Source organism: Desmodus rotundus, chromosome 13, assembly GCF_022682495.2.
Source record: "Desmodus rotundus isolate HL8 chromosome 13, HLdesRot8A.1, whole genome shotgun sequence".
Classification (NCBI taxonomy): domain Eukaryota; kingdom Metazoa; phylum Chordata; class Mammalia; order Chiroptera; family Phyllostomidae; genus Desmodus; species Desmodus rotundus.
In genome coordinates this window covers 56,005,410-56,017,597 of record NC_071399.1, presented here as the reverse complement: position 1 = coordinate 56,017,597, position 12,188 = coordinate 56,005,410, and the positions used below count along the sequence as shown (strand labels likewise).

General features: G+C 35.4%; 1 pseudogene; it reads right to left on the bottom strand.

Moving 5' to 3' along the window:
* Nucleotides 1–356: 356 nt before the first annotated feature.
* LOC112311438 (mitotic spindle assembly checkpoint protein MAD2A pseudogene) overlaps nt 357–12,188 on the bottom strand; it is a 103,628-nt pseudogene continuing 91,796 nt past the window's right edge.

Below are 12,188 nucleotides of genomic sequence, written 5' to 3'. Positions count from 1 at the left end.
TATTTTCTGAGTCAAGCTGCCTGATTAAAAGGTCTGATTTAAGAAGGCATTTATATTTATATATTTGCATATATTTAGCTTTATAGCAAAAGTTTTCCATCTATAGTTACCACCTTCAAAGGAATTAACATTACAATGCTGACGTAATCTGCTGGTTCCCTTTTGAACAGTGTGCAAAAAATTATGTCAATCCTATAGAAAGTCAAACAGGTACCAAAAAAATGGAACAGTTACATGCAGTTCAGTAAAGTATAATGCTAAGTTTTTTCCCATCTAAAGATTAATCAGCTATGTTGTCTTGGCTTCAGGAAACACACATCCGAGAATTACATTAGTGACCTGTCTCATCTTCAGTCCTAGATGGGGAGTCTGCAGGCCACCATGCTGTTTTCTTTGTGGGTGGTAGTGGTGAAGGAATGCAGATGGACTTGCTCAGAATTGGTAATGAACTGTGGCCTTCCCATTTTTCAGTTGCAACCAAATCTTTGTCTGTACAGATCAGTAGATTAAATGAACAAGAAACTTCCAACGGTGGCAGAAATGTCACTGTAGCTGTGATCTGTCTGATCACTTAGCAGATTTCATCTTTGATTACTTTCTGAGACTTTTATCAGGGTGTACTGTCATCCTTAGCTGTCTGTCACAATCAATATTGAATCGCCATCTCTTAAGGATCTCGCCATTTTCAATATTTCTGAACACTTGTGTAAACAATCTTTAGTTGTTCCACAACATTATTTAGACATTTCGTGAGCTCAGGATCAGTAGTTACAAGCAAGGTAAGTCCATATTTCTGCACTTGAGTAAAGGTTTGAGATGGATGAATGCCACACTGATATAAAATGCTGTTGCTGCCAAACGAGAAGAACTCAGGCAGGAGTTTGGAGCAATCCCATTGAGGGTGATGCCCTGCTTCCGGGAGAGCTATGGCCCATGGCTAGGCCCACAGCTGCTGCACCTGCTCACCGCACACAGCCACCGCGGGCTCCGCCCCACTCCACTGTTTAAATCAGCCACTCCTAGAAGATAATTAGGCTGGACACCAATGCCTATTGAACAATTAGAAATCCATTATTTTCACCAGATATGTTTTCCTTAAACTTGTTCTGTTTTCTAAGTAGCCATTTTCCTCCCTCCATCCCTTCCTTTCTTCCTTCTTAGCATTCCCTTCCATTCTCTTCCCTTCATTCTGCAGGCTGCTGTCCACAGTGTTGTTCTACACTGGTCTCATAGACAGTAACGTATGTTGCCCTTTTAAGAACTGTTATGCAATGACTCAAACAAATGAATGTAATATTTTTGCAGGTTTTCCTTTTTGTAATTAGAAAAAAATATCACTACTACTTTTCTGCAAGTATATATTTGCAACACTATGAGAAGATTAACATTCTCATTGCATAAAATGTGTTATTTCCTGGAATAAATAGACTACCTAGTACTAAAGCAGTTTAAAACATAACTGAAATGTAAATAGAGTGAGACTTTAATTTCCTGAAACTATTTTTCTTGAATGAAAGGGATCCTTAAGACAATACTTTTAGTTTTAGACAAGACACTTTACTTAAATATTAACACTTTATAATACCGTGCATCTTAACAAACACTGACAAATATGACAACTATATTTTACATTTTCAGCATATGTTGTGACTTCCAAGACATGAGAGGGAAATCTGGTTATGTAGTGCAAGGGACACACCCACAGACTCCAGCATGACTCCATGTGTTCAAAGGAAACAAAATGCTCACATGCAACATTGCTTAGGCCAGTGATTTAAAATAAATAAAATATATTTGTTTTTACAGTGTAACCAGCTTCATTGGAGAGATTGATTTTAAATCATAGTCAGAGAATAATAAGCCAGAAAAGTACCCTGACAGTTTACTTTCACCATTCCAGACAAGAAGTCATCTATGAAACATCCTTAAAAGAGAGATTTACAAAAGAAGAGATAAGATGAAAAGAAACATTATGTATTAGTATACATTTCTTTGTTATAGTGGGCTTCTACACAAGAAAAAATCCAATGTAAAAGGCAATGCCACAATTCATCTTTAAAATTTATATAAACTTTATTAAAATTTATGACTTTTCAAAGAGATCTCAAATCTCTTGATGTGTTTCATCATTTTATCGACAATTTTGAAAAATGACTCCTTTTATTCATTGTACTTATCATGATCCATAATATATATTATTAACTTGGGTGAAAATATTTTCTTTACTGATGGTTGAATTGTAGAGATTAATATATTGAAAGGTGATCCATGAAAGCTAGCATTGCAAAAGGAGTTCTGTTTATGCACAGCTCCTGCTGGACAGGAAAAATTATCCTTCTATCCCTCTAGGGTGTTGGTCTGATATAGTGATCAAATTAACACAAGACAGGTTAACAAGAGAAAAACATTCAATTACATCTGTACAGGCGTTCCCTAAGAATATGAGACCCACAGGCAGTTGAGTAATTGAGGCTTATATGCCATCCTGAAAAGGGTCAGTGGTCTGGGACTTCAAAAGGAAGGAATTCAATTTACAGGAAGATGGAAATGGCAAATGTTCAGTTAAAAAAAAAAAACAATAACTTTCGTGACATGCAGACACAAAGGGACACAGAAAAGAGAAGAATTTGATATCCGGGCCCTGCCAAACTCTACCCCCACTCAGCTTATCACAGCTAGCTCATACCCTCTGCAGTTACCTCTGGTGATAGTTCTCATTCTTGGCCAGGCCCTCTATCTAAATTCTTATAGGTGGCTAATGGAAAGTTCTTGAATCTGCTGGGACTTGATTGCCTTCAGCTCAAAATAATTGACATGGCAAAGTGGCACATTTTATGGGGGCTCATTCTAAACTTCTTTACTCCTTAGTTACTGAATAGTGCTTAAACTTTAGTCCCCTTCAAAGTCCTCTTCATTTAATAAAATACACCTATAGAGACATTTTTTCCACTGCTCAAAACAGTTTTTGAACTCATTGATTTTGATGCCTTTTAGTGCTCTGCCGCTTTTTTGTTTGTTTGTTTTTATCTATCTCTTCCATGTCTGTAAAATGTTTCCCTTTGAGGAGTCTTTTCATCCAGGGAAACAAACAATAACGAAAAGTCACTTAGAGAGAGATCCAGTGAATGAGGAGGGTAGAGCAAGGGGGTTTTATGTCTTTTATGGTCAAAAACTGCTGAACACTCAGCACGGTGTGGGCAAGTATGCTGGTAAATCACTCATCATGAAATGGGCAAATCCATTGAAAGTTTTCAAAAATATCTCTTGAAGCTAAATGCAGCTTCTCATGACAATGCTAGCTGGCACACTAATACAGATGGGTTCCTAGAACACTCACTTAGCAGAGAAAGCCTATACTACAGGGGGCCCGCCCTCCAGACATAATTCCATTTTTGTTTTTGTTTTTGTTTGTTTTGGTCCCCTCTCATATATTCCAACCAGTGGTAATTCCAATTACCTACATGATGTAACTGAACAGGAAATTGGAAAGCGGTAATCAACAACACAAAATTATATAGGAAATAATGTTATGCATATTTATTATCTTCCTTTTAAAAATTATTTAATTCTCTTTATAAATTTAATTTTTAATAACTGATGTGTTTAACCACCAGGTAGCAAAATTTCTGAAAAGTTATCAATCACCCCTGTATCCAACCCAGCTGAGCCTCTGAGAGCTACCAAAGAATGCTGTAGATATTGGAGACAGGCACGCTCACCACGCTTTTTTCTCCATAATACTTCCCAGTGAACTCTGCTGCTGCTAAGGTTTCCATGTGAGTTCTGCCTGACCTTCTGCTTTATTTTCATAAAAAACGGCAGGAAAAGTCTCAGCAGGTAGATACATCATCGTCTTCTTTTTTCTCATTATCCAAAAATAAAAAAATTCCAAAAATTTTATCCAGATCTAATGTACATAAAGATTACAAGCATATCAATGTTTAAAATATATATGACATTTGGTCCTATGAAAATTCTTATTAAAATTAAATTGTAATGGAATTTCAAATATGGACCCAAATTCTCTCACAAGAAAACTTTATTAAATGTTTTAGATGTGGTAAAAATAATACTTTATTAAATTTATTGAATATGATTCATATTATTTTACATCTATAAAAAAATCTTGAAACCAGATCATGTTATTCTCTTTCTTCTCCAATATAGGCAATGTTCTATGAAACATTAGAAACTGAGTCGTTCCCTGACTATGTAAGGATCAACAATTACTGCTAGGTTTAACAGTGACTCTGTAACAATGGCTAGGTATATTTTGAAACATTTAAAGAGACTTTGATTAACTGGTTCTAACATAAAAGATACCTTTGGAAACTCTTCTGACTCTTAGAGTGTAACCAGGCACTAGTGCTGGTAATACATCCCCTAAACCTTTCATCTCTAGCTTGTCGCTGTCACAGTGAAGATACGGTTGACTAAATTCCTTCTAATGTCTACAGCAGTGTTGGGGAGAAATAAATTTTTCTCTACCTTCTATATTCTCTAGACTAATCTAATAATTAAGTCAACATGAGGCAAATTAACAAAAAAAATCCATATTTAATTACATACATACATATGGGAACCATGAGTACATGAGAGTGGCAGAGGCCCACATGCATGAGAAGTTCAGAGAAGCTAAGGAATTGGGGAAGTGGCCTGAGACTTCAGAAGGGAGGAGAGTAACTCACAGGATGATGAGAAGAGCAGATAGATATATGTTCAGTAATTAGATATGTCCCCTGCTATATAGATAGCCCATAAACATTAATTCTGATAATAACTCTTATTCCAGTCATAGCCCCCAATTTAAATTGTTTGTGGGAGAGGTAAGTTTCTTTTGAGTATGCCAGGTCTCAGTTGCCTTAAGCTCAAACTAATCCACATACCACAGATGCACATCTTTGTGTGACTCTTGCTGAACAACTACAACAGGAGCTTTTAGAGCAGACATTTCAATTCTCTGACCCTTGGTACTCAATGTGGTCAGGGACCAACAGCATCTATTTGTTAGAATCACAATATCCCAGGCTTTACCTCAGACATACTGTTTTAGCATCTCTATTTTACAAGGGTCTCCATGTGATTCTAACCCAAATTAATGCATAAAGGTACTAATACAGATAACATTCATGGGCTCTGTGTTAGTTCTGATCATTGCTATAACTTCAGGCCCTATGAAAGTGCCTGGCATTGGCATATACTCTGAAATAAATGAATATATATTTGTATTGGCATGTGGATTAAATAGAAATACTGTTTTGAGGTTATCAATTTGTTTTCTTCATGACCATTGTCATAGGTAGCAGAAAATGGAATCTAAAAAAAACAATGGAAAATATGTAACATAAAAGTAACTAGATTTTGAACAAATATGGAATTGTTAATAAAGAAATATCCATTACAATAAAATAATTTTCTGAAGTATTATTTTATTTGAAATTTTTCCTTTATATCAGATAGCATTATAAGGTAGTTTTTCTTAATTTGTGTGATATTAATTTATTCTCCCTTGAAACATTTATTTTAAGCATATTTTTATTATCTAATTAAAGTGTTTTCAAAGTGCTTAACATCTATATCTCTTGTAGTCCTTATCAAAATGCCCTTTCTTGGATCTTGCTCTGTGGTTACTAAAAATCTCAGAGATATACACCTGAAAACACCATGGTTGATTTGCCCTGTTGTTTGGGTATCATTTAATCTGACTCTTAGCCAATATGTTAATGATGACAAAATACAGGTATGACTATTTTCCTTTCTTTTACAAGATGGCTAATAGATGTAACTATACAAATATTAAACTAATTGGCTATGCTTTGAAGTGGTCTGAGCATCATTAAAGCCAAATTAAGAGACAATAAGACTCAGTTTAACATAAATGAGCAGACACCTTAGAGTGATATATTGGTTAGATCTTAAAATTATAGTTTGTCTTGAACTACATCGTGTTGAGAATGATTCCAGACAATCAAGACTTCTGAACTGTTTTGCTGATATTTATAGAAGTAGCAAGAACAAAAATTCTTCTTACTGCTCACTGCTAGACCATCATTCCAGTTTTTTTGCTTAATAAAATCAAAATGCCAATTCATATAGTGTAGATGCATATTAGTAGACTAAAGATAGAATAATTTTATCAATGGTGGTAACTGTGTAAAGTATTGTACAGTATTTTTTTAAATATCATCTTTGATCTCAGATGGTGGGATGAAGGGATGTATGTCATCACCTTCAAACCTGCAAAAGCTAAGGAAGACTGGATGGTACTAACAATTCTAAAGAATGAACGAAGCCCACATCAACATCTCCCCAGATATGTACTATATGCATGGATATAAGCCGGCCCGTTACGTTCCATTGCAATAGGCATTAACATTTCAGAGTTATTGAAGTGAGATGGGAAAACAACTATAAATTAGTGACATATACTTGAAAGTGATGTTATTAAGAACACTTATTTATTTGCCATTCTGTCCATTTATTTTATTTACTTATTTTTAGGACTAATAACAAAAAAGTATTTGTCATTGGACAATTTTTTAATTTACTTTTTTCTTTTTCTTTTTTATTTTTAATATATTTTATTGATTATGCTATTACAGTTGTCCCATTTTTTTCTCCTTTTATTCCCCTCCACCCTGCACCCCACTCACACCATCATTGCTCCACCTTAGTTCATGCCCATGGTTCATACATATAAGTTCTTTGGCTTCTCCATTTCCCATACTGTTCTTAACCTACCCCTGTTTATTTTGTACCTACCATTTACGTTTCTCATTCCCTGTACTTTTTCCCCCTCTCCTCCCCTCCCCAACCCTGCTGATAATCCTCCAAGTGATCTCTATTTCTGTGATTCTGTTCCTGTTCTAGTTGTTTGCTTAGTTCATTTTTGGTTTTTTAGGTTCGGTTGTTGATAATGGTGAGTTTGTTGTCATTTTACTGTTCATATTTTTGATCATCTTTTTCTTAGATAAGTCCCTTTGACATTTCATACAATTTAGTTTTTTGATCATAATTTATACTTGCTAGTTAAAAACCCCATGGATTTCTCTAAATTTCATTATTTGATTATTATCCTTCACTTTACTGATTACCTATTATATTATGTTCTATATTAATGCTTTACCAAGATAACTTTTTACTTGCTATATGTATCAAAAGAAGATTCAAATGCAAAAATACCCATGATTTTCAATACATAAATGCCCATAACACAATTAAGGCTGCTGTTCATGTGTGTGAGCTAAGTTAATAGAAACTATATTAACAAATTTTAGATGTTCACAGAAGAGACTATAAATCATTTATAACACATTATGTTATAATTTATTATTTATAACATTTTATAACAATGGAACAACAGTGCTGACCTACCTTGTACTCAGTTCTCAGACAACTTTTCTTCTCTGTGTTCATTCACTCCCAAGGTGATTTCTTGTTTAAACATTATCTATATAATGCTAATTTCCACAATCATATTTACAGTGTCCCATCTCACATGGAGTAAAATTTGTTATCATGTTTTGCCCTCACACACACCTTATGTCGTTATTGCCTTCTCTCTCTCATTCTCTCTACATCCTGCTGTTTTTTGAACAACCTAAGTACTCTTCTGCTTCAGGGCCTTTGCTCACTGCTCTGCTTCAATTCCCTCACTCAGTTAGCAACATGACTGTTCCCTCATGTCTTCTCACATATCACTGTATCGGAGAAGCATCTTTCAAAGTTTATATAAAATTTCACTTTCAGCCCTGGCTGCTGTGCTTCAGTGGATTGCGTGCTGGCCTGCAAACTAAAAGGTTGCTGGTTCAATTCCCAGTCAGGGCATATGCCTAGGTTGCAGGCTAGGTCCCCAGTTGGGGACATGAGAGATGCAACTGATAGATGTATTTGACACATTGTTTTCTTCCTTCCTTTCTCTCTCCCTTCCCCTATCTCTAGAAATAAATAAAATCTTTAAAAAACTGTTACTTTCCTTCCTTGTCCCTCTTTTTTTAAAATATATTTTATTGATTATGCTATTACAATTGTCCCATTTCCCCCCTTTATTTCCTTCCGCCCTGTATAACCCCTCCCACCCGCTTTCCCTGCCTTTCATTCATGTCCATGGGTCGTACATATAAGTTCTTTGGCTTCTACATTTCCTATACTATTCTTAACCTCCCCTTGTCTATTTTCTACCTACCATTTATGCTACTTATTCTCTGTACCTTTCCCCCTCTCTCCCTCCCACTCCCCCACTGATAACCCTCCATGTGATCTCCATTTCTGTGGTTCTGTTCCTGTTCTAGTTGTTTGCTTAGTTTGTTTTGTTTTGTTTTTTTTAGATCTGGTTGTTAATAGCTATGAGTTTGTTGTCATTTTAGTGTTCATACTTTTTATCTTCTTTTTCTTAGATAAGTCCTTTTAACATTTCATACAATAAGGGTGGGGTGATGATGAACTCCTTTAATCTGACTTTATCTGGGAAGCATTTTATCTGCCCTTTTATTCTAAATGATAGCTTTGCTGGATAAAGTAATCTTGGATGTAGGTCTTTGCCTTTCATGACTTCAAATACTTCTTTCCAGCCCCTTCTTGCGTGTAAGTTTTCTTTTGAGAAATTAGCTGACAGTCTTATGGGAACTCCTTTGTAGGTAACTGTCCTTTTCTCTTGCTGCTTCTAAGATTCTCTCCTTATCTTTAATCTTGGCTAATGTAATTATGATGTGCTTTGGTGTGTTCCTCCTTGGGTCCAACTTCTTTGGGACTCTCTGAGCTTCCTGGACTTCGTGAAAGTCTATTTTCTCTGCCAGATTGGGGAAGTTCTCCTCCATTATTTGTTTAAATAAGTTTTCAATTTCTTGGTCTTCCTCTTCTCCTTCTGGCACCCCTATGATTTGGATGTTGGAACATTTAAAGTTGTCCTGGAGGTTCCTAAGCCTCACCTCATTTTTTTGAATTCTTGTTTCTGCATTCAGTTCTGGTTGAATGTTTCTCCTTTCCTTCTGCTCCAAACCATTGAGTTGAGCCCTGGCTTCCTTCCAGTCACTGTTGGTTCCCTGTAGAGATATTTTTTTTTTTATTTCACGTAATATGACCTTCATTGCTGCCTGGGTCTTTTTTATGCTATTGAACTACCCAGTGAGTTCCTGGAGCATCCTGATAGCCAGTGTTTTGAACTATGCATCTGATAGGCTGGCTATCTCCTTGTCACTTAGTTGTATTTTTTTTCTAGAACTTTGAACTGTTCTTTCATTTGGGCAATTTATTTTTTTGCCTTGGTGTGCCAGTTACATAGTAAATAGCAGAGCCTTAGGCGTTCACCAGGGTAGGGCAACACAAGTTGCTGTGTTGTGATGCTGTACATGGGGAAGGGGTCTGAGAGGGAACAGTGCTGCTTGCTCAGCTCTCTGCTGGTTTTCAGTCACTCCCTCCACTACCCACAATTAAATTGGGCCCCTCTGATGCTGATTCCCAGGTAGATGGGTCTGTGTACATTCTAGGCCCCTGTGGTTCTCTCCAGCAAACTCTCCTGTGAGGCTTGGAGTTTCTCCCGCTGCTGCCTGAACATCCACAGGTGTTTTCAGTCACAGGCTTTGAGGCTTTATTTCCTGGCGCTGGCACCCTGGGTTGTGTGATCTATCTCGCTCCCTAGTTGTTCCTCCTGGTTTATCTGCACACAAATGTGGGACTGCCCAGCCTGCAAGCCACCACCTTGCCCAGTCTGCCAGCTGCCACCTTGCCCACCCTGGTCCTCTAGCCCCTGTCTTGCCACAAGTCCTCTCTACCCAGCTGCCCCACTCTGCCCTGCCTACTGGTCTGGTTGAATGTTTCTTTTTTAACTCCTTGGTTGTCAGACTTCCATACAGTTCGATTTTCTGTCAGTTCTGGTTGTTTTTTGCTTTTAAATTGGTTGTTGTCCTTCTTTTCATTGTGCGAGGAGACACAGTATGTCTACCTACGTCTCCATCTTGGCTGTAAGTCCCTTCCTTTTCCCTGTTTATCTCCATTACCCTGCTTTGTTTTTCTTCACAGCACAAATCTCTATTTAGCTTACATTAAATAGTGATTATTTTATTTATTTATGGTTTATCTTCTCCTATTAGAATAAGGATTACAGAAGCAGAGATTCTGTCACTGCCCCAGCTCCAGGACTTAGTACGTAGCAGGTACTTAAGAATCACTCATTAAGTGAATTATTGAGCAGAACATCACATGCTGGCAACACTGGTATTTAAATAGAGTATTGTGGCAATAATATTGACATTTAGATATTTGTAGATCAGCTCTGGAATCCCAGTATGATTTATCAGTTCTATCTAATAATGGCAGTGGGTGGAATTGTTTTCACATCTTCTTCTCATTAGGTCTACTTACATATTGATTGAATGTTGTATACTATGAACGGTGAATATAGTCATAATCAAATAAATATGATAATATTACTAAAATTTATTTTATATTATCTTTCTCTTATATCCTTAAAAAGTAGTGAAGCTTTACATATTATTTCTACCCCATGCCAAGAAATCCTACAAGGGTCACATATTTCTTTCCACCTTACAGATGACAAAACTGAGTTTCAATAGTTTTAAACTTCAATAGTTTCAATAGTTTTAACTTGACCAAGTTAACAAAGCTATAAATTGTTAATATTTGAATACAAGTTTGTCTCATACTATATGCTGTATCCATTGCCATATTGCTTGTTTTCCTATCTTCAAGTAGGAAATATTATGAAAACAAGATGATATAGTCATACTAGAATATCACTTACAAAAATCTATTCCTTGAGATTGTATTGATTGATAAGCCTACTTGTTTTAGCAATCCTGAATGTGTTCCTGAAATATATTGGGGTCAGAAAGTATCTTAAGGTTGTTTAATCTGATTCTCTCATTTAATAGATCTAGAATGTCTGCCTAAGGCATGTTGTTTCAACCCATGTCATATAGTTGCCATGTCGCCAAAACCTTTCTAACTCTCTGTTCACTGTTCACTGTGTCAAACCTTCCCCAACTCTAATTTACATCATACAAGATCTGAAATAAAATAAACTCTTGTCAGTCACCCTTTCCATGGGTTGATTTGGAAGGAAGTGAAAAAGGCTTTCACTTTAGAGCTGAATAATTGACTATATATACAGTGTAGGAACTCCTTTTAGTCAATCAATAACACATTACTGGAGACAGGAGAAATCAGGACTGTAGGAAATCCAGACAGAGAGAATGAATTATACATAATAGTAATTGGAAAGCCATTGTACAAATCAAGTGGCAGGCTGATACCAATGATCCCAAAGGCTATTTATGGTTAAGGTAGCTGATACAGAGCTCCAAGTTGTAGCAAATCATGATCAGCAATCTCTTCATTGATATGGTGGCAATTTATATCACTTAAAAATGCCAGCAATGTCAAAATAACAAAGCAGTAAAAGCTATAAACTAGAAATGCATGAGCTTATTACACATACCACCATATGTATATATATATATATATATATGTATATATACATACATAAAATAAAAATACATAAAATATGACATATATACTCTTAAAGATATTTTTCCCAACTTAAAAGTTAAATAGCCAATTCTATTATAGAATAACCTGGAAAATTTTTCAAATAACATAAAATAAGTTATGTTTCTCCTACATTTACTTATAGATTATTGTAACCACCTCTCACTTGATCAGAGCTCAGAGTTCTGTAGTGTAGGTACGATAGAGCTCATTATTTTTATATCTTCAACAGTATTTCAACAGATATTCTATTGAAACAAGTCTTAAGTGTTTGTGAAAATCTATATTATGGTCATTTTATAACTTGTCTTTATTCACGTGTATTCCTGAAGCAAATATTTAAGAAACTTCCTAAATACTTTTCTTTTACAATTTCTTACTTTAAATGTTTTTTAAAAAATAGATAGGACTAAAGAATTTTGCAAAGCCAGAACAGTTAAATTTTTTTTGAAAAAAATTGCCACTAGTTATTATAAAATTGAGTTGTTGAAAATTATTTCATATATAAAATTTATATTATCTATATAAATACTTAAACTTTTATTTACTTCATTTTGTTTTATATTACAAGGTTGAAATTTATAATGCTGGATACAGACTTTAGTAGGTAATTAGAAATCCAAAGCCTCAAATAAATATTTTTCATTTATGTTAAAGAAAAACAAAGAGAGAAAACAAATGTA